The sequence below is a fragment of the Gorilla gorilla genome, chromosome 2 (assembly GCF_029281585.2).
Source record: "Gorilla gorilla gorilla isolate KB3781 chromosome 2, NHGRI_mGorGor1-v2.1_pri, whole genome shotgun sequence".
Lineage (NCBI taxonomy): Eukaryota > Metazoa > Chordata > Mammalia > Primates > Hominidae > Gorilla > Gorilla gorilla.
Window position 1 is genome coordinate 10,545,580 of NC_086017.1, and position 27,347 is coordinate 10,572,926.

The 27,347-nt window shown below is 35.7% G+C and overlaps 1 long non-coding RNA gene across 1 annotated transcript in view; it reads left to right on the top strand.

Moving 5' to 3' along the window:
• The window catches only part of LOC129532264 (uncharacterized), a 271,054-nt gene that overhangs the window by 210,257 nt on the left and 33,450 nt on the right, over positions 1-27,347 (top strand). The window contains exon 3 of the long non-coding RNA XR_010132736.1: positions 5,887-5,922. This is a non-coding gene — a long non-coding RNA (uncharacterized lncRNA). The remainder of the gene's footprint in view (positions 1-5,886; positions 5,923-27,347) is intronic.

Genomic DNA, 27,347 nt, shown 5'->3' on the forward strand with positions numbered 1-27,347 from the left:
TTTTGAGTCACTGACCACCCACATTTGAGAGTTTTTTCCTGGATGAACTTTCCTCCTGCCTTTGGAAATAAATTAATGTTTTAGATCAGAGGTTAGCACACTTTTTCCATAGAGAACCAGATAGTAAATATTTTGGGCCTTGCTGGATAAATAGTCTCTGTCACAAGGACCTGTCTCTACTTTTATAGGGTGAAAACACCTGTAGACAATGTGTAAATGAGTGGGCATGGTTGTCTTCCATCTAAACATTATTTACATAGCGGGTAGTAGATCATATCTGAGCCACAGTCATAGTTGGCTGACCCTGTTTTAGAAAATTATTGGGAACAGGTGTGTAAAAAGTTGAATTAAACAAATGCAATATTAAGATACTATCACATAATGATGAGTGTTCACCAAATGTTTTCTTTGAATATCAATGCAAACCTGGCCTGACTTTGATACTGATACTTCCAACTAAGGGCGGAATCCATAGTCAGCAAAAATTATTATTTTTTGTATGTCTTTTGCTGTTACAGAGCAGAGTAAACAATTAATTCAACTTAGATTAAAGGAAGGCATAGTTTAATAATAAATAGACCTCACAGAAACACAAGCCCAGAATCTAACATAGAGCTGGGTATCATGAGATATAAAAATGGGAGTAAAAATTTAGCACAGTACCAGGTACTTATTTCAGCCCATGGGCAATCTTATTTTTCTTTTAGAAAAAATCTTTTAAGGCTGGGTAGTTGGCTTATGTCTATAATCCCAAGGCGGGAAGATTGCTTGAGCCCAGTGGTTATCAGCCTGGGCAACATGGTGAGACGTTGTCTCCATAAAAATATAAAAAATTAGCTGGGTGTGGTGGTGCATGCCTGTAGTTCCAGCTACTGGGAAGACTGAGGTGGGAGGATTGCTTGACCTTGGGAGTCAAGGCTACAGTGAGCCATGATCGCACCACTGCACTCCAGCCTAGGCAACAGAGTGAGACCCTGTCTCAAAACAAAACAAAACAAAAAGAAAAACCCTGTAAGATTAATGTTGATATTATCCCCATCTTACAAATAAGAAAACTGAGTCACAGACCACTGCTAAAGAAGTTTCTCTTGGCCACAGCTTAGAAAATATTAGAGCCAGATTTTTTATCCAGCCAGTTCACCTCAGGAGCCAGTAATCTTAGACATTGACCAACTGGTTTAAGTCAATTTGCTCTTTGAAGTTTGAGCTAAACTGTGAAAGCAACTAGGATATATCTAATCATAGTAGCTAACATCTGTGAATCAATATATGCCAGGGCTTTATACAAATCAGCTCCTTTAATCTTCACAACCCTGCTTAGTGGACAAAAAAAAGAGACACTGTCACCCAAAGTGATATAAATGCAATTGGTAGAGCCAGGACTCTATCCTGGTGAGTCTGCCCTTAGAGAGTATAAACTTAATCTTTAGGGCAAGCAAAATAATCTTAAAAAACATAATATACGATGTGCAGAGACCAGGCTGCTGAAATCAGCAAGAGACTGATTTGCTAGGCAAGGTGGTTCCCAGATTATGGAACCAGTGAAGGAGGATAATTTTTTAATATAGGAAGCAACTGAGAACCACTGTAGAGTTGTCAGTCAGGAAGGTTTGCTTGATAGCAGTAAACACTGGAGACTGTAAGGGAGTTTGAAAAATGAGGGATCCAAAAGCAATCATGAGTTTTGTATTATCCTGCAGAAGAGTGAGAGTAGTAAGAAACTGAAGAGAGAATTACTTGTAGACATATTTCAAAGGAAAATATGATTTGACACTGACAGGTCACAGAAGATAAAGCAAAAAATAGTCAAGATTAATTCACATGCTTAGCCTGGGATACTTGACAAATGATGTTATCACAGACAAACTGAATAAGTTTAGTTAAAGAAGCCAGTTTGAATTAAAAGTAAGTTTGGTTAAATTCACTCGTAAATATAAAGAGATATGCCATTTTGGCAATTACAAATCTAGAGATGGAGTACAGTTCATAGAGCATAAAGAATGAGAAAAGCCATTCAGTTTAGAGGTGAGAACACCATCAGTTACTTATGTCTACAAGAGTAAATTCAACAGAGTGGTGTGAATTGAAGGTCATTTGGTGGGGATGAAATAAGTTAACAATTTGAAACCATAACATAATGAGTTTGCATGGACTAATAATGCTCATGTTAGATTTCAAGGAATTAATAAAAATGGCAAATGGAAATACAGTTAGCAGGAACCTAGATCATGTAGCACACATTTCAGAACATTGTCCATAACAGAAGGAAACTGCAGTGGATGACTCTAGGACAAATAGGTAGTTTTCCTTTCTTTTTTAAAGTTGGTGAAGACCTAGTTTTTCCTTATTGTATATTTAGTTTTCCTCCTATAGCTCCAAGGTAAAATATATAAGTGCTATTTGTTTTCTAGCAATATTTTTCCCAGAAGCAGAATGATAAGTTGTAGAAGAGATATATTTTAATTATTTATTGAAAATGTAAACTGCTTCAAGCAATATAACACCATAAATAAAAATGGCTAATTTTGAAAGCATGAGAGTGTACACAAGTCTGATAATTTCAATTCTCCATCAACTCAAAGAGGCATCATGGGAGCATTTTATATAATCTTCACTCTCCTTGTCACAAATTCACCCTGAGGGAAACTAATCTTGATGGAGAAGTCTGACTGTCTTGGGTAGGGAAAAATGCATATGTGAGTATTCTCATGATGAAATTTAAACTATGATTTTGGTGAAATATTTGAAATGTAACTAAAAATACAGCTTTCTCCAAATTGCTACAATATGGTTTTTAATTATGTTATCTTTCTCCTTTTTTAAATCTGTGGATCTGTTTTCAAGCTATTCCAATAGCTAACGTTTTCATTTTTACCCCTACTCAAAAGGTACCGATTATCATGTAAGATTTAATTTTATTGATCATGCTTATAATGTGTGCCTAGAGACAGAGAACAAGCTTCCCTATCCAATTTCTATTTTCCCTTCAGGTTAATAGGTTTCTCTTTCCCAATCATTGAGTATTGCACATAAGAACAAGGAGAAAAATGTTTGTTGAGGTATATTTAGAAAAGAAAAAGGAAAATCCACATTTAATAGTGATCTTGCATTTTTCTCTAGTTCATTAGAAAATCAGCCAATGTATGAAGACTAAGCTTTAATTAATGAAGTTGTCCTATATTATAAGAGGGTTCCAGGACGTATCTTACATGCAAATGTTTTCATCTTTTTAAGGTAATTCTATTAATACACCTGCTGTGCCCTAAGGGTCCTAGTCTGAGTACATTTATCCCCTTAGCAAGATTTGGGGGTGGAGGCCATTTGTATTCTCTTCTATTCATGTTGGACTTTAGTTGGTGATTAGACACAGTAGGCAATGTCATGTAGGATTAGATATTCATGTATGGTTTAGATACAAGTAGATTTTACCTCCACAATCATATGAACATTGAGTGTGTCTCATTGGATTTCTGTAAGAATGACATGAAGTGAAGAATTTAAACTTCTTGACAAATTACATGACACAGAAACCACTCCATAAGTGTTAGGTAATCTTTTGTACATGAATGGGAAATAATAATATATATTCATATTTTCATCTTTTGGCCTAAAGGAAATCTAGATATTAAATACTAGATCCTGGTGGGAAGATTATTTTTTTTTCAGGGTGGAAACTGAGCAGATGAAGGACAAGGATGGGGAAGATTTTTCTATACTTTTGTTATGTTTTTGGACTTTAATCCTTATGACTGTATTATCTATTTGAAAAGGCAAATATAAAAGTCATCTGAGCTTTTTGTCGTCATAATGGTATCCTTTCTGACAATCATTGCTTTTAATCCTAAAATGTCTCATCAAGTGCCTTTGTCTCACAGTTTATCTGTAGAACATATATGCTTGTGTGTGGAGTGAGGGCTACTCAGACTGTGAACTCAGAACAGGCAAAATGTAAATGCTCATTTAAAATTGCTGTTTTCTAGATCTAACCAATTTCTATGACTGTGTGAAAGTGGTTAATGAGGTTTTTCTTTCTCTTTATCAGATGATAGTCCACCTTCTAAGATAAACCTTCTCTGTGTTGAAGTCAGGCTTACATAAGGAATAAGTTATTAATAATCATGAAATCTAATAATTAATAGCTTTATTAGAAGACTAGGGAGAACTGATTTACTACTAATAGTAATTATTCTTAATTACAGCTAACCTTTGTTGGAGTGTACAGTGCAAAGCACTTTAAATGTATTATTTTATTTGATTTCCCTAGCAACCCTATGTGGTACATGGTAGACGGTAGATGCTAGATTAATAAAATGACAAATAACCACTTAGAAAATTTGTCTAAAATCATGTGGCTGGTAAATGGTCTCAGACCCAAGCCTTTTTAATGCCAAAGCTTTTTAATCCCTATGCTCTAGACCATCACACTGCTGTATGTAAGCAGCTCTCAATTATGTATTTTAAGAAATTTTTATTTAGCAACTATTTCTGGAGTAATTAGTGATTGTTCCATTTTGTAGGGAACTGGGGTTGCCAAGTCGACAGATATTGGGCTCATAATTCATATCATACATTGACAGCATGTATGCAATTAACCATCTCAAATGGTAGCACTGTCATGAGAAAGTGCCTGTTCAGTCTCATGCATTTCTGTAGTATTGTAATCCAAAGATAGTGGGGTCTCATAGAATAAAATCAAATATGTTATCCATGATCTGAACTATCAGATATTATCCATATCTGAACTATCCACGAAAACATTTATTGTTTTCCTCAATATCACTCAAAATAGATTTTAGCCCTCTTATAAAGAGTTTAAACAGCAATGATAACAATAACAAAAATGGCTTTTTATTTTCTGGCTAAATTGTACTTTACCTATATTCATGATTGTTTACAATTAAAAATGATCATTCTCAATAGAATATATATACATGGTCAAAAGCTGTATCCACATATTACCAAAAGAAACTGGTGATTTTCTTTTTTAAAAAAGTAACATTCAAAGTCGTTTTGTTACAGGAAGAAAAAAATGTCTATGAAAGCTGGATATTTTACTTTTCATTTATTTTTGTTGTATCATGTGAAGAGAGCTGGAGATTCTCTGTTTCATAATTTTAATATATGGATTAAATTGGATTATTCAGAAAAATTCTACTTATAACACTTCTCTGTACTGTTTTATTACTTGCAGCTACGTAACTCTAATCCTAATAGAACCCCTGTTATTCATGACGCTATGTAAGCTTTGTTGCATTATTCATGTTTACTTTATTTAAATTTGTGTCTGTGAACTGTTTGATTTGTGAGGCTCTCAGGAAACTGTCATCAACAGAAATGACAAGACCAAGCTTGTAAATTACATTTTTTATATGGGCTAAAGTCTAGACTTCTATGTTTTGCTAAAGAAATCACCCTATTAAAAAATAATAACATGTATCCTTAAAGCAGAGTGTCTATGATTTATAGGAGCAATAGGCTTGCTCAGAAGTGGGGTGCCTGCAGTATCTTTACCCTGTTTACTTGTTCCAGGTGCCTATTGACTTCTCACATTGTTGCCACTATAACGTGAATACAAGCTGAAACTCACAATTGTTATGTTTTGAAACTTGCTAAAGTAATGTTTTTCTCTTGCTCTAAATATTTGAAGATATATTTGAATAGATCAGTGTCTTTTCACCCATTTTTAAAGCACACATTGTTTTGTGCTTCTCTTTTTAATAGGATGGAGATGAGTGAGACTTATTTTCCCATTTTTGACATGCTTGAGCAAGAAAACAAAGCTTTCCACCATCCCCCAAATGGAAAAACTGCACTATGCTAGATGGGTTTTGAAAAATAAAAACACAAATCAAAACCTTCTAACAGCACATCTGTTCTTATTTACAGGAATTAGACGATATAAGCTGCAGCTCAGAATCAGAGGTAAGCATTACATTTAATCTGTCATGCCTGCAGGTTTTTATGAAGTTCAAACATTTTAAAAGGTTCGGCTTGATAAAACTCCCTCATTATGTTTCTTGAGGTAGTCCTGTCATCTTTGTCCAGTGTCTCACTAACAACATTTCCAGTTCAGTAAGAGCAGACATTGCTCATTGCATTTTATTTGATCTCAGGCTATTTAATACTGTAAGATGTTGTGTGCACACCATTCCTTTAGGATTTTAAACCATTAGGTTAAAGGTACATCCAATTATGTGATATCTTTAAGCAACTTGAAGGTGCAGTTTTATATATAGAAATTTACCACTGAACTATACTGAAATGAAGTTAAGGTTGTGAAACACACTGACAAAAGATAGGGAATCCAAAGTTAGGAATGACATTTTGTCCTTCCCTTGTGCTATACTGAAAATGAAGGAAGTTGAGTTGAGTACAAGATAAACTCAAGGACACTGAGGATTTTACTTTTAAAAATGTCCTTATAGATGCATCATATACAAGGTAACAATAATAGCTGTACTTATGGAATAGCTGGGAGTTTAAAACACCCTTTCACTGATACGATTGTACTGGAACCTTAAAACAGTCCTATTCACATAAGAAATCGGTGATTTTAGTCTGTTTTCCCCAGTGAGAACACAGAGAATCTACAAGTAATTATTATTTTTTTTTTACAATTGCAAAAGCAGTAAGAAATGTAGCAGCATGTCAGAGCCTGTTCTTCAGACATCAAGGTTGGTACTGTCTGTACTACACAGTCTCACTGCTGCCTATAAGTATATATGCGTGCACCTATCAACACACTTACGTACAAACACACATACCAGTGGATAGTGACAGGAAGAACAAAAGAACCAGAGACCAAGTAATATGTATTTGCTGGATAAATTAAGATGTTCTCTCTTTCATGCAATTCAATTCAAACTGCTTTAAACATTAAAAGAAATGTATTGGCTGATGAAAACATAAAAGTCCAGAGTCACTGTTCTTGTGAGTTTCCTAGATTTGTCCTCAAGTGTGCCAGATTTACTGTGGGCATGCCTTGTGCTTGTAAAAGGTCAATGGCAGTTTCGGGAAATCTGTGACCCAGAGTTCACAGCATAAATCCTGAGTTTCCAATAGGTTGAAATAGCCATGAAACCATCCTGTAGCCAAGCGTAAAGCACATAGACTTGGATTAGCTTCAGTGGTCATCATGGTAAGGGGGAATGGAATAGCCTGTCTGCATTGAACAGATATACTTCCCCATTATAGAGAAATTGTCTATCTCATATGACTACAAGGATGTTCTGCAATGGGGAATAGTATATTAATTCTATGCACACAACCTCAATATGTACTATAACTCTGTTTTAGTATGTAACTACTCTGTGCTAGGTATGTAGAATTCTCATTATTTGACTTTAGGTATAAAGGGATACATAAGTGTACTCCTAAATATGTGTAAGATCATACTTATGATAAATAAATCCATCAATTCATTTTTATTTCACTCAGTTTAATTTTTATTTGTACACATTTTCATGTATGGGGCTCATGTGAATTTTCTTACATGTGTATAGTGTGTAGTGAACAAGTCAGAATATTTAGGGCGTCCATCGTCTGAATACATTTTGTTAACTATAATCTGCCCTGCTATCAAACATTGAATCAGTCCCCTCTAACTGCATGTTTATGCCCTTTAACTCATTTCTCTTTATATTCCCCCTACCCCAACTCACTCCTCCCAATCTCTGTTATCTTTCTTTCCACTCTCTACCTCCATGTGATTAAATATTTTCACTCCAACATATAAGTGAGAACATACAATATTTGCCTTTTTGTGCCTGGCTTAGTTCACTAAAGATAATGACCTCCAGTTCCATCAATGTTATGTCCAAATGGCATGTTTTCTTTCTTTTTATGGCCAAATAGTATTCCATTGTGTATATACCACATTTTCTTTAACCATTCATTCACTGATGGACACTTATCTTTATTATCTACCTTTGTTATTTTAAATAGTGCCATAATAAACATGCAAATACAGGTATTCCTGTGGTATACTGATTTCCTTTGGGTAGATATCAGTAATAGGATTGCTGGATCAAATGATAGTTCCATTTTTAGTGTTTTGAGGTATTTCCATCCTGTTTTGTATAGTGGTTGTACTAGTTTACATACCTACCAACTGCGTATGGGTGCTCCCTTTTCTCTGCATCCTTGCCAACATTCATTATTTTTTGTCTTTATAATAATGGCCATTTTGATTGGGGTAAGATGATACCTCCTTGTGGTTTTGATTTGAATTTATCTGATTAGTGACACTGAGAATTTTTCGTATAACTGTTGGCCATGGGTATGTCTTCTTTTGAGAAATATGTATTCATGTCCTTTGCACACTTTTTTTCTTTTTTCTTTTTTGAGACGGAATTTCTTTCTTGTTGCCCAGGCTGGAGTACAATGGCGCGATCTTGGCTCACTGCAACCTCTGCCTCCCGGGTTCAAGCGTTTCTCCTGTCTCAGTCTCCTGAGTAGCTGAGATTACAGGCACATGCTGCCACACCCAGCTAATTTTTGTATTTTTAGCAGAGATGGGTTTCATCTGTTTTTTTCTGTCGAGTTGCTTGATTTCCCTGTATATTCTGGATATTGGTCTGCTGTCATGTGTTTAGTTTGCAAAGATTTTCTCCCATTCAATAGGTTTCTTCACACTGTTCATTATTTCTTTTGTTGTGCAGAAGCTCTTTAGTTTAAGTCTCATTTGTCCATTTTTGTTTTTGTTGTCTCTGCTTTGGAAATCTTAGTCATAAATTCTTTGCCTAGACCAATGCCCAAGAGAGATTTCCCTAGGTTTTCTTCCAGTATTTTTATAGTTTTGGGTCTTACATTTAAGTTTTTAATCCATTTTCGTTGATTTTTGTATATGGTTAGAGATAGGGATCTAGTTTCTTTCTTCTGCATGTGGCTATCCAGTTCTCCCAGCACCATTTATTCAAGAAGGTGTCCTTCCCCCAGTATAAATTCTTGTCAGCTTTGTTCAAGATCAGTTGGCTGTAAATATGTGACTGTGTTTCTGGGTTCTCTATTTTGTTCCACTGGGATATATGTCTATTTTTAAACCAATACCATGTGTTTTGGTTAGTATAGCTTTGTAATATATTTTAAAGTCAGGTAATGTGTTGCCTTCAGCGTTGTTCCTTTTGTTCAGGATTACTTGGTTTTGCAGGCTTTTATTTCACTGTATATGAATTTTAGAACTTTGTACAAAAATTCTGTGAAGAATGATGGTATTTTGATAGGGATTGCATAATCTGTGGATTGTTTTGGGAAATATGGTCATTTTCGTGATATTCTTCTGACCTTTGAGGATGGGATTTTTTTTCATTTTTGTTCTATTTATTTAATCAATGTTTTGTAATTTTCCTTGTAGAGATCTTAAATTTAGTCCTAGGGGCTTTAATTTTTATAGCTATTTTAAAAGTCATTGGCTTCCTGATTTCTTTTTCAGATAGATAACTATTGGTATATAGAAACGCTACTTTTTTTTTTTTTTTTTTTTTTTTTTTTTTTTTTTTTTTTTTTTGAGAAGAAGTCTCGCTCTGTCGCCCAGGCTGGAGTGCAGTAGTGCGATCTCGGCTCACTGCAAGCTCCACCTCCTGGGTTCACGCCATTCTCCTGCCTCAGCCTCCCGAGTAGCTGGGACTACAGGCGCCCGCCACCACGCCCGGCTAATTTTTTGTATCTTTAGTAGAGACAGGGTTTCACCATGTTTGCAAGGATGGTCTAGATCTCCTGACCTCAGGATCCACCTGCCTCGGCCTCCCAAAGTGCTGGGATTACAGGCGTGAGCCACCACATCCGGCCGAAATGCTACTGATTTCTGTATGTTGATTTTGTATTCTGCAAACTTACTGAATCCATTTATCAAATCTAAGAGCTTTTTGGTAGAGTTGTTAGGTTGTTCTCAATAAAAGATCATATTATTAGCAAAGAGGAACAATTTGAATTCTTCTTTTCCAATTTGGATGCCTTTTACTTATTTTTCTTGCCCGATTGGCTAGGACTTCTAATACTACGTTGAATAGGCATGGTGAAAGTGGGCACCCTTGTCTTGTTCCATTTGTTAGAGGAAAGGCTTTCAACGTTTCCCATTCAGTTTGATGTTAGCTGTGGGTTTGTCATATATGGCCTTTATTATTGTGAGGTGTTTTTTTCTATGTTTAGTTTTTGAGAGTTTTTATCCTGAAGGAATGTTGAATTTTATCAAATGCTTGCTCTGTGTCTGTTGAGATTATCATATTTTTTTCTTCATTCTGTTGATGTGATGTATTACATTTATTGATTTGCATATGTTGAACCATCCTTGCATCTCTGGGATAAATCTCACTCAATTGTGTTATCTTATCTTTTTAATATGTTGTTGGATTTTGTTTGCTAATATTTTGTTGAGGAATTTTTGTGTATGTTCATCAGTAATATTAGTCTATAGTTTTCTTTTGCTGTTGTTCTGTCTTTGTCTGGTTTTAATATCAGGGTGATGCTGCTGTCATAGAATGAGTTAGAGGGATTCCCTCCTCTTCAAGAGGGAATGTTTTGGAATAGTTTCAGGAAGATTGGTATTAATTCTTTGTAAATTTGGTGGAATTTGGCAGTGAAACCATCTGGTGCTGGGATTTTCTTTGTTAGAAGATTGTTTATTCCTAATTCAACCCTGCTACTTGTTATTGGTCTGTTCAGGTTTTCTGTTTCTTCTCGATTCTATCTTGGTAGGTTGTGTATTTCCAATACTTTATCTATTTCCTCTCGGTTTTCCAGTTTGCCAAAGTGTAGTTGTTCATAATAGTCTCTGATGATCTCTTTATTTCTTTAGCATCAGCTGTAATGTCTCCTTTATCATTTCTGATTTTGTTTATTTGAGCCCTCTCTCAGCTTTATTAGTTTAGCTAGCAGTTTATCTATTTTGTCTATCTTTTCAAAGAATCCACTTATCATTTTGTTGATTCTTTTAAAAATATTTATTTCTTATAAATAAGTTTTATTTTCTATTCAGTGGGTACATGTACAGGTTTGTTACATAGGTATATTGCATCATGCTGAAGTTTGGGGTACGACTGATCCCATAACTCAGGTAGTGAGCATACTACTCAACAATGGGTTTTTCAGCCTTCTCTCTCCCCCTTCATCCCTCCCTCTAGTAGTCTCCAGTATCTATTTTTGTCATTTTTGTGCCCTGAGTATCCAGTGTTTAGCTCCCACTTATAGTGAGAACATGCAGCATTTGGTTTTCTGTTTCCATGTTAACTCACTTAGGATAATGGCCTCCAGCTGCATCTGTGATACTGCAAATGACATGATTTTATTCTTTGTGATGGCTGTGTAGTGTTTCATGGTGTATATGCATACCATTTCGTTTATCCAGTTCACCATTGATGGGCACCTAAGTTGAGTCTGTGTCTTTGCTATTGTGATTAGTGTTGCAATAAACATGTGAATGCATGTGTCTTATTAGTAAAATGATGCATTTTCTTTTGGAAATATACCCAGTAATAGAATGGGTGGCCAAATGGTAATTCTGTTTTAAGTTCTTTGATAAATCTCCAAACTGCTTTCCATAATAGCTGACCTAATTGACATTCCCACCAAAAATGTCTAAGCATTCCCTTTTCTCTGCAGCCTTGCCAGCACCTGTTGTTTTCTGACCTTTAAATAATAGCCATTCTGACTGGTGTGAGATGTTATCTTATTGTGGTTTTAATTTGCATTTTTCTTATGATTAGTGTTACTGAACATTTTTTCATATGTTTGCTTCTTATATGTCTTCTTTTGAGGAGTGTGTTTTCATGTCTTTAGTGCTATGTGCCTACTTCAAAATGTTAGATCTCAAAACAACATATCTGAATGTCTAAATTTCTTGCCAACCTTGGGCTCTTTTCATCTATTATTTTGTTAAATTGATTTTATAATTCTTTTATTTTCTCTTCATTCTGACAGGTACCAATAATTCAAATATTTGGTCACTTTATGTCATACCAAATCACAAGAGATTTCCTCATTCTTTTTTATTCTTTCTGCCTTATTTTTTTGTCTAGCTGGATTATTTAAGAAGAACTGTCTTCAAGTTCTGAAATTCTTTCTGCTCTTAATCTAGTCTATTGTTGAAGTTTTTGATTTTTTATATATATATTTTTTTATTTTTTTAATTTTTTATTTATTTATTTATATATTTTTTTTGAGATGGAGTCTCACTCTGACGCCCAGGCTGGAGTGCAGTGGCTCAATCTCAGCTCACTGCAACCTCCATCTCCCGGGTTCTAGCAATTCTCCTGCCTCAGCCTCCTGAGTAGCTGGGATTACAGGTGCACGCCACCACACCCAGCTAATTTTTGTATTTTTAGTAGGGACGGGGTTTCGCCATATTGGCCAGGCTGGTCTCGAACTCCTGACCTCAAGTGATCCATCTGCCTTGGCCTCCCAAAGTGCTGGGATTACAGGTGTGAGCCACTGCATCCAACCTATATTCTGTATTTCTTTCAATGAATTCTTCAATTCCATATTTTTATTTGGTTCTTTTCAAAAATATCTATCTCTTTAGTGAATTTCTCATTTATATTATGAACGGATTTTCTGATTTCTTCACATAATTTTTCAGATTTTTTTTTCTCACTGAGCTTATTTAAAATCAGCATTGTGATTTTTTAATTTGGAGTTTGAAAAATTTATTTTTGATTAAAGTGTATTGCTAAAGAATTATTGTTTATTTAGAATTGTCATATTTCCTTGCTTTTTCATGTTTCCTGTTTGCTTATGTTGATATCTGCACATCAGATGTATCAGTCACCTTTTTCTATTTTTGAATTTACTTTGTAGAGGAGGACTTTTTTTCTGTATTCATGGTACGGTGAGTAGGACACCTTGGCTTTGATTCTGGCTATGTGCAATAGTGTAGTCTCTGTATGATTTCTTTGGCAGTAAACAGTGTTACTTCTATCTGTGATTTCCTCTAAAGTTGTGATTATTAGTGGAGGCTGTGGTGAAGTTGTGCTGGGGACTGGGATGTTAGGTAGGTCAGTCTTCAGGCCTCAGTGGTAGCAAAGGTGGGTTGAGCATGCCCCAATGCCATGAGCATTGTACTCCAAGGCAGTTTACACTAGCCCCCATGTTGGCAATTACTGGAAAGCCAAATTTCGAGCCTATGTGTGGCTTGCTTGAATGCTGGTGGTGGCAGGCAGTGGTGGATCAGGTAGGTGGGTGGGTTCTCAGGCCACTGGGCAGCCAGTGTGCCATGGGCAGTGGCTCATTCACAGCTCACAATCTATTCTAAGCAGTGACACTGTGAGTTTCCCTAACACCTCACTCCAAGCACTGCTAAGCCCCAGGACACTGTCCAGTCATCCAAGTGCTAGGTAAGAAAATGGTGCCTTGCTCTAGCCACTTAGATGTCAGAAAGGGTGTAGGACCCAGCATGAGCTCCCTCCCTGGGTTAGCTTCATTCTACGATCTCCTGACAGCTTCTTGTGTTAGTTTCAGGGCTTAGAGGGCTAGAGGGACTTTCCCATGGCTAAGATTGGATGATTCCACTGTGGGAATATAAGCTGCTAGAAGCCTCTTACTTACCCATTCTAGTATGGAGAACTCACTCCTGGCTCCCACCCAATTCCTGCCCCTAGACAACCCCAGCCAAGCAGGCTGCCTCTCTTCTTTCTCTTTCCTTGCTTTTCATATTTTCTCTCACTTTTTTAAGAGAAAAGAGAGAGTTTTTCTCTTGAATAATGTGTTTTAATTGTGCTTATCCGTATACTATTTCAGTTCTTCTAAGTAGAAGTGAGCCTAAAATGCTTCTAGTCAGCCATCTTGAAGCCTTTCCTCAAGGCAGTTTTTAAAAATTCAGTTTATTTCTACTTTTCAGTTTCCATTATACTTACTCTAACAAAGCCAAATTTTCATGCATTGGATAGATATCTTTTATTGATGTGTGTTTCATAGATTTGTTTTATTGTTTTTTGTGCAAAATAGTGGTTGCCTAAGTCGTATTGTGTTATCTAAGGAAACAAATATGTTTTCTTGGTATTCTTATATTGGCATGGGAACATCTAGTTTATTTCTTCCTATTGTTGTGTGGTTCTACAGGGTGAGAATATACTGCAATTTACTTAATCATTTCTTATTAATGGATAACAATTTGGCTTCCAGCTTCCCACCCACCACAAATATCATTGCAATATATTTCTGCCAACATCTTCTTAAAAAGTTGTATGAGTATATATTTGGCTTATACACCTGAAACCAGAATGAGAATGAGTTTGAACGTGTTATTTACATACTTGTTTAGATACTGATGAATGGCTCTCCAAAATGTCTCTATACTGCCCACTAGAAATACATGAGGCTTGTTTATCTTCATCATCTACCAAACTCAGCATTATTCAGTGGCTTCCAAAAACTCTAAATGCTGAAAATACTTACCAATTTGTATATTTTATAAAGGGGTTAAATACAAGTAAGTACTTGGTTTAAAAAAATCAGTGGATGGGATGCAAAAGCAAGTCTAGACTGGGCCTCTAAGAATTATGTCAGAAAAAAATAATCAAATATCTTCTAAAGAGAGTTTCAACCTTGAGACCACCATGGAACTTTGAGCTTGACAACATATGATGCAGCTGCTAAGTGTAAGGAAACTACAACTAGAAAGGAGCTCTCACTATCACTACAGATACAAATACGTCTCGATATCTGCTAAGTGACACTCAGAATGCTGGAGAATTAATCATCACTGCAGGAGTAGCTCAGATCTCTGGACTGATTTCTGCTAGCAGAAAATAGCAAAAAAGGCAAGAAGAAGTTCTTTGTCATTTTCTATTTACCAATTTTATGAGCATTCACCTAACATACAATTTGTTTCTAGAATCTTAGCTGCAAAGGAGTATGGGGAATATAGGGGTTTTCTGGCCTCTATAATGCAAAAAAGCACATTAAAACCATGTATGAAAAGGATTTTGAAAGAGCCAATTCATAGCATCCACCGTGCCAACTTTCTAATGGTTGGCAGTCTAATGTGTGAAAATGACTTTGTGCCTTCTGTCTATTCTTTTTAGAACTGGGATTTCCATTTCTATAAAATACATATTTTTTAAACTTTCTGGTTGTAATCTTGATTATTTTTGTTGGTTTGATTACAGATTCTAGATAATAGACACCTTGCCATTTTGTACAATAGAAATATTCCTCCTAACATTTTATGCCTGTTGACATAATTTTTTAATTTACAGAAATACTTATTTAGTGTGATAAAATGTGTTATTGTTCCACAGATATCCTGTAATTTGAGTTTTGTTTAACAAGGCCTTTCTTATTCCTAGGCCCTAAGGATGAATTGTCTTTTAATAAATTTATAAATGTAATAATGTTTTAAAAAATTAATGCCCTTAATTTATCTAAAAACCATTGTGTGTATTTTGATAGGTAGAGATATCCTTACCCTTGTTTTCCCCTTTTAAGTAAGCTGGTTTTTCAACACCATTTACCTAACAATTATTCATTCTCCATTAAATTGTGTTACACCTTTATTGAATCTCAAGTTCCTGAATGTGTGCATGTGTGTGTATACATGTGTGCACATGTGTTTGGGGTGTTTATTTTGATCCTTTAATATATCTTATGCATTACATCAATGTCATCCTTTTTTTTTATTATTATACTTTAAGTTTTAGGGTACATGTGCACAATGTGCAGGTTAGTTACATATGTATATATGTGCCATGGTGGTGTGCTGCACCCATTAACTCGTCATTTAGCATTAGGTATATCTCCTAAAGCTATCCCTCCCCCCTCCCCCCACCCCACAACAGTTCCCAGAGTGTGGTGTTCCCCTTCCTGTGTCCTTGTGTTCTCATTGTTCAGTTCCCACCTATGAGTGAGAATATGCAGTGTTTGGTTTTTTGTTCTTAAGATAGTTTACTGAGAATGATGATTTCCAATTTCATCCATGTCCCTACAAAGGACATGAACTCTTCATTTTTTATGGCTGCGTAGTATTCCATGGTGTACATGTGCCACATTTACTTAATCCAGTCTATCATTGTTGGACATTTGGGTTGGTTCCAAGTCTTTGCTATTGTGAATAGTGCCGCAATAAACATACACGTGCATGTGTCTATATAGCAGCATGATTTATAATCCTTTGGGTATATACCCAGTAATGGGATGGCTGGGTCAAGTGGTATTTGTAGTTCTAGATCCCTGAGGAATCGCCACACTGACTTCCACAATGGTTGAACTAGTTTACAGTCCCACCAACAGTGTAAAAGTGTTCCTATTTCTCCACATCCTCTCCAGCACCTGTTGTTTCCTGACTTTTTAATGATTGCCATTCTAACTGGTGTGAGATGGTATCTCATTGTGGTTTTGATTTGCATTTCTCTGATGCAGTGGTGGTGAGCATTTTTTCTTGTGTTTTTTGGCTGCATAAATGTCTTCTTTTGAGAAGTGTCTGTTCATGTCCTTTGCCCACTTTTTGATGGGGTTGTTTGTTTTTTTCTTGTAAATTTGTTTGAGTTCATTCTAGATTCTGGATATTAGCCCTTTGTCAGATGAGTAGGTTGTGAAAATTTTCTCCCATTTTGTAGGTTGCCTGTTCACTCTGATGGTAGTTTCTTTTGCTGTGCAGAAGCTCTTTAGTTTAATTAGATCCCATTTGTCAATTTTGTCTTTTGTTGCCATTGCTTTTGGTGTTTTAGACATGAAGTCCTTGCCCATGCCTATGTCCTGAATGGTATTGCCTAGGTTTTCTTCTAGGGTTTTTATGGTTTTAGGTCTAACATTTAAGTCTTTAATCCATCTTGAATTAATTTTTGTATAAGGTGTAAGGAAGGGATCCAGTTTCAGCTTTCTACATATGGCTAGCCAGTTTTCCCAGCACCATTTATTAAATAGGAAATCCTTTCCCCATTGCTTGTTTTTCTCAGGTTTGTCAAAGATCAGATAGTTGTAGATATGCAGCATTATTTCTGAGGGCTCTGTTCTGTTTCATTGGTCTATATCTCTGTTTTGGTACCAGTACCATGCTGTTTTGGTTACTGTAGGCTTGTAGTATAGTTTGAAGTCAGGTAGCGTGATGCCTCCAGCTTTGTTCTTTTGGCTTAGGATTGACTTGGCGATGCGGGCTCTTTTTGGTTCCATATGAACTTTACAGTAGTTTTTCCCAATTCTGTGAAGAAAGTCATTGGTAGCTTGATGGGGATGGCATTGAATCTATAAATTACCTTGGGCAGTATGGCCATTTTCACGATATTGATTCTTCCTACCCATGAGCATGGAATGTTCTTCCATTTCTTTGTATCCTCTTTTATTTCATTGAGCAGTGGTTTGTAGTTATCCTTGAAGAGGTCCTTCACATCCCTTGTAAGTTGGATTCCTAGGTATTTTATTCTGTTTGAAGCAATTGTGAATGGGAGTTCACTCATGATTAATGATAAAGGGAATATCACCACCAATCCCACAGAAATACAAACTACCATCACAGAATACTACAAACACCTCTACGCAAATAAACTAGAACATCTAGAAGAAATGGATAAATTCCTCGACACATACACCGTCCCAAGACTAAACCAGGAAGAATTTGAATCTCTGAATAGACCAATAACAGGCTCTGAAATTGTGGCAATAATCAATAGCTTACCAACCAAAAAGAGTCCAGGACCAGATGGATTCACAGCCGAATTCTACCAGAGGTGCAAAGAGGAGCTGGTACCATTCCTTCTGAAACATTCCAATCAATAGAAAAAGAGGGAATCCTCCCTAACTCATTTTATGAGGCCAGCATCATCCTGATACCAAAGCCGGGCAGAGACACAACCAAAAAAGAGAATTTTAGACCAATATCCTTGATGAACATCGATGCAAAAATCCTCAATAAAATACCGACAAAGCGAATCCAGCAGCACATCAAAAAGCTTATCCACCATGATCAAGTGGGCTTCATCCCTGGGATGCAAGGCTGGTTCAATATACGCAAATCAATAAATGTAATCCAGCATATAAACAGAACCAAAGACAAAAACCACATGATTATCTCAATAGATGCAGAAAAGGCCTTTGACAAAATTCAACAACGCTTCATGCTAAAAACTCTCAATAAATTAGGTATTGATGGGACCTATCTCAAAATAATAAGAGCTATCTATGACAGACCCACAGCCAATATACTGAATGGGCAAAAACTGGAAGCATTCCGTTTGAAAACTGGCACAAGACAGGGATGCCCTCTCTCATCACTCCTATTCACATAGTGTTGGAAGTTCTGGCCAGGGCAATTAGGCAGGAGATGGAAATAAAAAGTATTCAATTAGGAAAAGAGGAAGCCAAATCGTCCCTGTTTGCAGATGACAGGATTGTACGTCTAGAAAATCGCATTGTCTCAGCCCAAAATCTCCTTAAGCTGATAAGCAAGTTCGGGAAAGTCTCAGGATACAAAATCAGTGTACAAAAATCACAAGCATTCCTATACACCAATAACAGACAGACAGAGAGCCATCCTTTTTTTTATTCCTTTGGGTTCACAGAATACTCTAGGGTATATCTCCTCCTTTTGTATTTGTTTTTCAAATTTGAGAACAATCATTGATCTGTATTTTGCGTATAATTTTTCAGTTATTTTTATTGATATCTTCATAACACTAATCAGAGATTTTGGCTGAGATTGCATTACATTTATAGGGGATTATGTAAATAATTGGCATATTTACATGTCATTTCATTAAATATCTCTATATTTTCTTAAACAACAAAGTCTCTGTCCTCCATTAGTTAAAAATATTATCCATGATATTCTTATCTATTAGATTGGTTGACTCCTAAATAGTAGGTTGAACCATATGAATATATCATTTTTATTATTTATAAAAGGGTTGGTTATTCTTAAATTCACATGGTTCAACTTAGTACTTTGTAGTTTTATTGTTATAATCAATTATATATTTCACTTTTATATTTATTTTTGGTGCTGAGAACAACTATTAATTTGTATAAATTAATGATGGTTTATGCAGCCATGTCTAATACGTTGTTGGTTGTATTGCTATCTTTTTCTGAAATAGGTATTATATCATCTGCCAATAATAACAGTATTATCACTTTCCTTCCAGTACTTAACACCTCATTTCTCTTTCTTTTCCTACAGAATTGATCAGGTTATAGGGTATTTAGCATGCATGCCAATAAAGAATATTGTTATAGCCAGCATTCTTTTTTCTCATTAGTAAAGGAAATGATCACAATTGTTTTCTACTTACTATACATTTCTGTTATATAAGCTTCACTACATTCAGAAATTTTTTTTTAGATTTTATAGGTTGCTGACAGATTATTATGTTTTTGTCCCAAATGTTTAAAGAAATATTTATTTGAATATTGAATGTTGAAATTATTTTTTACAGGAGTCTATTACTATAATGAATTATACTAATGGATTCTCTAATGTTTATCATCTGTGGATACAAGTCATCCAGGTACAGCTTATATTTCAAGCAAGCCTTCCTTGCAGCTAATTGGAATTATATGACTAAGTATGGGAAATAGAATGATAGTAAAGTTATTGTGAGTGACTTACAGGTTATTTCCAACTCAACACACAACAGTGGCCCTGGACATTGACCATTTCTCCCTTCTTGACTAGACATGACAATAACTGGAGTGACTTTAGAAGCCATAAATTAAGTGTTGATGACATGTCATACCATCCTGAACCAATCAGAATCTCCCATGCGATAAAAATAAACTTCTATCTGTGTAAGTCCCTGAAATTTTGTTGTTGTTGTTACCTCAGTTAAACCTTTGTCCTATCTAATGATGTCTTTGAAGTTTGGTGATAAACCCTAATTCATCAGAATGCATTATAAGTTTTCTAAATATACTATTAGATTAGTTTGAATAATGCTTTGTTGTAGATTTTAGCATTTCTATTAATAAGCAAAATGTGGCTAAAATTTTACTTTCTTATATAATTAGTATAGTCAATATTTTACATAATCTTATATAGAACATAATTTTAAAATAAAAATTATATTAGACTTTTAAATTAATCTTGACAGCTTTTTCTTTTTATTTAATTTCCAAAAAAGAAATGTGTAAAATGCATGTTCTCTAGGCTGAATTATATCTGCCAAAAAAAAAGTTTAATTCTTAACCACCGGGTTCTATAAATGTGACCTATTTTGAAAATAAGGTCTTTGCAGATGTAATCAAGTTAATATAACGTCCTTAGGGTATGTCCTAATCCAGTGTGACTAGTGTCCTTTTAAGAAGATGAGAATGGACTCAAAAACACACAGATGAAAATGCTGCATGAAGACAGATATACAAAGGAAGACAGCCATGTGATAACCAAGAAGAGATTAAATTTATGCAGCTACAAGCCAAGGAATATCGAAGGTTGCAACAACCATCAGAAGCCAAGAAATATCATTGCCTTGCTGACATCTTGATTTTGGACTTCTAGCCTCCAGAACTATGAGAGAATACATTTCTGTTGTTTTAAGCCATTCAATATGTGGTAGTTAATTATGTGAGCCCTGGGAAACTAATACAGATTTTGGCACTGGGAGGTAGGATACTGCTGTAACAAATATCTAAAAATGTGCAAGTGGCTTTGGAATTGTGTAGTAAATAGAGTCTGGAAGTGTTTTTGAAGCATATTCTAGAAAAGCTTAGATTGTCTTGAAGAGGCTGTTGGTAGAAATCTGCACATTAAAGGTGTTCTGGTGGGGTCTCAGATGGAAATGAAGATCATGTTTTGGACACCGGAGAAAAGGCAACCCTATTTATAAAATAATTGAGAGTTTGATGATTTGGAAAATTCTCAGCTATTCATATTTCAAAGAATGGGAAAGCATGTTCTGGAGAGAAAACACCATAGGTGTGTCTGAATAAATTTTTGCTACAGAGATTAAGTGTGTGACTCATGGATCCAATCAACTATCTCAGTAGAAACAGTCACCTTGGATGAAAGATGATAGAAATGAACAAAGGGCAGGAAGGCTGTTGGACTTTTTGGTTCCACAAACAGAAAATGGGCAGCTAGAGCTGCTTGGCTAGCAACCTCTGTTAGCCTTCAAGAAAAAAATAAGAAAATTTTTAAGGGTGGCTCAGATGCCAGTGGGATTTTCAGTGTCTGGGAGGGTGGGATGGTTACCACTGTGGATCAAGAGGGCAGGGCCACTGCTATTGAATGCCAGAAGGGGATAGGGAGCCATCTCAGTGGGTTCAATGGAAAGAGTCACAGAGAATTATACTCAGAACTTAGACTTTAATGGAATTTTCTCTGATAGGTTACAGACTTGCTTGGGATATGTGACCCTTTCTTTTTTTTCTTTTTTGAATTTCTCCCTTTTGGAATGGGAATATCTATTCTATGCCTATTCCACCAGTGCATTTTGTAAAAAAGGTAATTTGTTTTTTCTATTTCAGAGGTCCACAGATAAAGAGGAATTTTGCCCCAAAATGAACATTACCCAACATCTCATCCATATCTGATTCTGATGTTTCAGAAGATGAGATTTGGGACTTGTTGAGTTACTTTTATTTAGAAGACATTTTGGTGTTAGAGGTCACATTAGGATGGGTTAAGATTTTGGGGGATGTTGGGATGGGTGAATGTATTTTGTATGTGAAAAGATGTGGGTTGGGGATCTAGCAGGCATATTAATATGGGTTGAATTGTGTGCCCCCCCCCCGCCACAGGGATACGTTGATATCCTAACCTCAAGTACCTATGAATATGACCTTATTTGGAAGTAACGACATTACAGATATAGTTGAGTTAATATGAGGTCATCAGGGTGGACCTAATCTACCCTGATTGATGTTATTTTAAGAGGCGAACAGACAAATGCATATCGAGTAGAATGCTGTGTGAGGACATGAACGCACAAAAGGAAGATGACCATGTCACAACAGGAAGAGTTTGGAATTCAGAAGATGCAATACAAGAAATATCCAGCAACCACCAGAAGGAGAGACAGCGTGGTCTTGCCAAGGTCTTTCTTTTAGACTTCTAGCTCTAGATCTTTGAAAGACTAAATTTCTGTTGTTTTGAGCCACCCAGTAGGTGGTCATTTATTATGGTATCCCTAGTAAAAAAAAAATATTCTGGATAGTTTGGTAATTCTCATTTATAAAACTATTTATCGGTGAAACCCCATCTCTACTAAAAACACAAAAAATTAGCTGGGCGTGATGCTGGGCGCCTGTAGTTCCAGCTACTTGGGAGGCTGGGTCAGGAGAATGGCATGAACCCAGGAGGCGGAGCTTGCAGTGAGCCGAGATAGCCCCACTGCACTCCAGCCTGGGCGACAGAGTGAGACTCCGCCTCAAAAAAAAAAAAAAAAAAAACTATTAATACAATGATAATTATTATTATTAATTTCTATTGGTGGGAGGGTGCTTCTGAGATGGAAAACATGTCTTTAGCTACAATTTAAATTTACTTAATTCTAATTAGTCTGTTAAAATATTCTATTTATTACATATTTGTAATGAATTTGTCATGTCATCTATTGTCTTTATATATTTATTAGCATAGTATTAGCATGATAATGGCCTTTTTTTTGTTCAACAGTCCTTCCTTTAGTTTATCCCTCTTTCTCTCTCCTCTCACAATTCCTTAGAGACAGCAAGGAAAAACTAAGGGGACCCTTTTAATACTTTGGCTACAAAATTTTTTAGCTGGATTACCCAGGCCTTTAAGCACATTTTTCTATTAATACTTTATTAATAGAAAACATTATTGCTAAACTGTAGTTTTCAATAATATATATTTTTATTACTCTTTAAGTCTTTGTGTTCAAGACATTTTAAGCTTTTACTAGCAATTTTCTCAAAATCCTTACAGGTTTTTCAGTTTCTGTCCACTCATTGGTTTCAAAGTCATCCTCATATCTAAAAATTTTTATCACAGCATCCTACATTTGAGTGCCACAATCTGAATTTGGTCATCTATTGCTGCATAAATAATTAATCCCAAGCTTAGGCTCAAACAGCAAACACTTATTATGTCACGAAATTGCTAAGGCCAGACACCTAACTTTCTTGCCATATGGCCTTCTCCATAGGCTGCCTGAGTACCCTCACATAGTGGCAGCTAGCTTCACTCAGGAAGAGCAATCCAAGAAGAGTGAGAGCCCAGCCTCATCTTCAAAGAGTTATGCCATCAACTCTTCTGTATTCTATGGTCATGCAGACCTATTCTGGTACAATGTGAGAGACTTTACAAGGGTCTGAACACAAGGAGGTGGGGGTAATCGGGAGCAACTTGGAGGTTAGCTTCCACAGTTATTAAGGCATAATCTCCACCATACAACATGAGGAGTGGGCTTTGCCAAGAGTATCAACATACATTCTGCTGGATCTTCATCTAATGGTCAGTTGAAATGGACATATTGGAATTTATTATAAAATAATAATTTTAAATGATTTTTAAATGATTTGCTACACAGATCAGTTACCTGTAATGAAAAACTAACAGACAAGTGATTTTTAAAAATTGGATCAGTATGAGGTTCACCTATAATATGTTCACACTATCCTGGCCCCTGAGAGTAATATTATAATAAAACTCATTTTTATAAGTGGCATCATCCTAGTCTTGGTATCAAATGAGGCATAAATGGATTGAAGTGCTCATTTGGCCTAATAATGTAGCGAGGTTATTTCAATTAGAATCACCCAGCTACTAGTAATCTGACTATGTTATTGGAGCAATTCCTTTAAACTACTGACCAAGTCTTGCCTGGCTCAGCAGGCCACGTCTAGTGTGATTACCTCCTAACGTGTTATGACATTTAGGAATTCTATAAAACAATCTTAACAGGACATAGACATACCACTTCTATAAAATGAACTGACATGAAGTTAATTCTTTAATGCATTTCATTAAGAGAAAAGTGTTTACTTTCATCTCTGCAAACAATTCCCTCATTAATCTGGGAAATATCACCTGAGAATGCTATTGAAGTCGATAAAATCAAATAAAATAATGACAGGTACCGACAGGAATGCAACAAATTCTACTCCAAAATATATTCCCCTATTAGAGCTGTTGTAAACCATGCTTGGATTTGGCTACCTTGGCAGAAGGTTTAAAAAGAAAAGACACATTCACAGCTGTGTAATTAGAGGAGAATAAGACCAGCAATTAGTTGTAGAGTAGGTGTTACTTCTATGTTAGCATCTATTTTCAGTTTTTTATGTTTTGCTTTATTTCCTGTTTCTTGCTGTCTATAAGAATTTCCAGACAAACTTTGAGAGTCTGGGCCATGTTTAACAAAATCCCAGAATACTGAGATTAGGAGGAAGTTTAACCTAATGTTGCCAATTCCTGTTTAGACTTGTCTCCCTTAGAAGCAACTAATTTTTACCTCTGGAATTTGATTTTGACCCTAAACTTAATGGAACTTTAGTGATAGAACTCATTGCCTTCTGAAGGAGTACCTGCTACAAAAAGTTCATTTGTTCAATTGCAAAGTTCTTTGTCATATCAAGCTTGTTTATCCACTTGAAGTTATCATATGTTGACATAAACTCTACCTTTGGCAATATCTAGCACAAATCTCATTTCTCTTCAGCAAAAAAAAAAGACCCTTAAAAATATTTATGATAAACCCTTTTGTATTTTTGTTGCTAAAAGTGGAATCACCTCATAAAGCTGAATGATAGCATTACTGAGTCTCTTGAGATGGGCTTGTCATCACATTTTTCTTTCTGTGTGCCCTTACAACATCAAGAAGGTGCATGATTGCTGTCTATTTCCAGCTCATGAGAGATTTGGTCTTGCTACTCATTGACATGGAAGGTTAGCCTCAGTCAAAAGAGTTCAATAGTCTCCCCCAGGAGTATACTTCTTGACTCACAGTGACACAACAGGATAGGTGAATGAAATAATCTTGAGAGTCTGTATGCTAGTATAAAACTAGTGAGGGCAGACATTACTTTAAAGACTCATAAAATTAAAAATCAAGAGAAAGGTCAAATCAGATGTGAAAAGTATTGTTTCTTAAGGAACTGACACATCCAGGATGATGTCAAAGTGAGAGACAGAGAATAAAGAGGGTGAACCTTTAAGTCAGGAATATAGCTTGGTATGTGATTTGAAGCATTTACTGAATGCCAAGGCTATGAGTGTTCGAGTAGTACTCTGGAATGTTGAGGGAGGGGATCATTTTTAATACTGGAATGAGAACCTGGGAAGTAGGGTACCAATACATGTTGAATTGATTCAAGATTCAATTAACAGGGATTTATTGATGTTCTATATTGAGGCAGGCAATGTTTTGGGTACAGAATCCACAGTTATAGGCAGTGAGACACTCACAAACTTACAATGCTATTAAAGTTGTGTGGCAATACACTGAACATAAATAAGACATGATATGCTGATTTTGAAGTTGTGAAAGAGTTTGCATCTGGATTATTGATTTTATAATATATTTTCTAATAGAAGTTATAAAAGTATTATGGTATTATTTTTATCGTGTACAATTTTTATGGCTTAATACCAATGAGAAGTTGTATTTGCCAGATTTTATATGGTTTAAATACGACTAAAAATCTTAAGTTATAGTTTACTTGCTCTGGTTGGTTCTCTTTCAGTTTGTTTGCTGTCCCTGAAATTTTAGATATCATTGTAAGGAAAAATGAGTGAGACTGCCATAGAAATTCAGAGCTTTTTACATAGTGCAACTCAGTATAGTCAGGGTATTGGTATCAGTGAGCTTTGTAAACAAAAATTGCTGTGGGAAAATTTCTCAGGGACTGTAATAGTGAGATGAAGCCCCTAGGTTCATACTGTGGAACTGAAGGCAAGACACTGAAATTAAAGCATTTTGTAAGCATTAAGTACTAATCATAAGTAGAAAATGATCATATATTTTTAAAAGAAAAAAATAGCATATGCACAGAAAAGGATTTTTTAATCAACTGGGCTTTTAGATGTTACTAGTAATTGCTAAATAATATTCCAGAATCCTCTTTATAAAATCATATAGTACTAGAGTTTTAGTTTCAGAAAGGTGGGATAGACATATTTTCCCTATTTCCTCCTGCTAAGTACAGCTAAAAGCCCTGAATATTATATATAAAATAAACATAAGAAGATTGAAATGTGAAAGGAGGAAGGCAACTGGCTAAAGGCCTTAGGACCCAAACACTAACATAATAGGGTGCTCTCTGGGTTTTCTTTTTTTACTCAGATCACAAACTTAAAGAAGCCAGAAACCCAGAAATACCAATAGGTGTAGACAAACAAAACACAACAAAAAACTCTAAACAAAACTCTAATCTCTCTAGGCAAAAGATGAAGAAAAAATATAGTGAGACAGATAGCTGTTAGATAATAGCTGCTTTACTCCAGCCAAACACCACTAAAAAGATCATAGTCCCATACCCATCAGCAGAAGCCAAGTGGGGAGCTAGATTTTCCTGCTCACAAGGGTATAATAAGATACTCCAATACCCTATCATGATGGTGTCAGAGAAGGCAGAGTAGGAACATAGGTCTCTCACTCCTTTCAGACAATAAGCTCCCTTCTTCCACTGCGGGATCAATAGAGACAACATATGGAGCCTGGACTTCCACTCCAATCGTGCATTAATGATATTCTCCTGCCTGTTTCGACTGGGTGCTATCAGAGCAGACTCAGTAGAAAGTCAGGACTTTTACCACCAAACACACATTTTAGAACAAGAATCTAAGACATATTTTAGAACTTGAAAATATTACAACTGAGACAAACAAAACCTAAAACTCAACTCTCTGTGGGCGAGCTTAAGAGCAGAATGAAGAGGACTAGGGGAAAAAAAAATTAGAGACCTTGAAGGTCTCTGATAGGATCTTCAGAGACAAAAGAAATTACACTTCTAAACAACAGAAGGACTGCAAAAATAAAGCAAAAAATAAGAATAACAAAACCCAAATCCTCAAGAACATCTGGGAGTATAACAAGGGATCTAACATTTATGTCACTGGAGTCTCAGAAAAAGAGGAGAATGAAGCTATAAGAATATTCAAAGTAATGTTGGCTAAAAAGTTAGAAATTTGGATAAAAGGCTAAACCCTTCAGATTTAAGAAACTGGGCAATCTTCAAATAGGATAAATCCATAGAAATCTGCACCAAGATGCCTTGGAGTTAAATTTCTGAAAACTATATCATGAAAAACAATTTGAAAGGAGATAACTAACACTTTCCCTACACAGGGAAGATAATTTTAATGACAGACGTTTTCTCATCAGAATCCATAGAGACTAAAAGGAAATGACACAATAGTTTTTAAGTACTGAAAGAAAAGAACTGTCAACCCAGAATTCTACAACCAGAAAAAAATCTCTCAAGAAAGATGAATCAAGATAGTCTCTGATCAAGGAAAGCTAACAGAA